At 36.3% G+C, this 908-nt stretch overlaps 1 protein-coding gene across 1 annotated transcript in view; it reads left to right on the top strand.

Annotated features, from left to right (window-relative positions):
• LOC109327034 overlaps positions 1-908 on the top strand; it is a 13,573-nt gene that overhangs the window by 4,843 nt on the left and 7,822 nt on the right. The window lies entirely within an intron of this gene.

The raw sequence follows: 908 nt of genomic DNA, 5'->3' as shown, positions 1-908 counted from the left end.
AGATCCCCATTAAATGCGATAATACAAGTGCCATAAACCTATCCAAGAATCCCGTTTTGCATTCTAGAACCAAGCATATAGAAATTAGACATCATTTCTTACGTGATCATGTACGAAAAGGTGATTGTGTTCTTGAATTTGTTGAAACTTCTAAACAGTTAGCAGATATTTTCACCAAGCCCCTTCCACGAGATACTTTCTATGTTCTAAGGAGAGAACTTGGAATTCTTGATGAACAATATCTTGATTAAAACTTTTTAGATGTTTGGTTTATGTCTTGCCTCTATATGTTTACCAGCCTCTTGATTTAAATGAAATTTTTTGAAATGCAAAATTATGTCTCATGATAACTTCTTTTTGTGATTATATATGTTTAGATTAATCCGTTAGAATGCATGCATAAGTCCCAAAGAGCTGAAACTGTACTGCTAGCTAAAAACCATTTTTTTCGTGTTTAATCGATTAAACATTTAGTGTTAATCGATTACCTGGGCATCAGTTTCTGAAAAATCATTTTTACATGATTTTAATCGATTAACCATGCCCGTTAATCGATTAAAACATGCAGGTTAAGTGCAGACAGCACTTCGGTTTCACGCTTTTTCAGCATTTTTTTCCATCTCTTCTTGCTTTTGAGTCTGTGAAATTGTAACACAAATGACCCAAGTGCATTAAGCTAGATAAACCTCACCCCTAACCCTCTCAAACCCCCTAGAAATCTCAAATTTCATCCATATTCCACTACATTCCCGTTTTCCCCAAATCAAAACCCTAGGTTAGGTTTGCCACACTCCTTCTCTGCTCGGTCCAACATCAATTCGGATTCTACATAAAAATGGAGCAAGGTGGCCCAAAAAGATTCAAAACTCCTGCCAATCGTGGAAGAAGACAGGAAGCTGGCTCATCCT

The sequence above is a fragment of the Lupinus angustifolius genome, chromosome LG02 (genome assembly GCF_001865875.1).
Source record: "Lupinus angustifolius cultivar Tanjil chromosome LG02, LupAngTanjil_v1.0, whole genome shotgun sequence".
Lineage (NCBI taxonomy): Eukaryota > Viridiplantae > Streptophyta > Magnoliopsida > Fabales > Fabaceae > Lupinus > Lupinus angustifolius.
The sequence above is the reverse complement of the archived record's forward strand: the minus strand, read 5'-3'. Positions and strand labels throughout refer to the sequence as shown.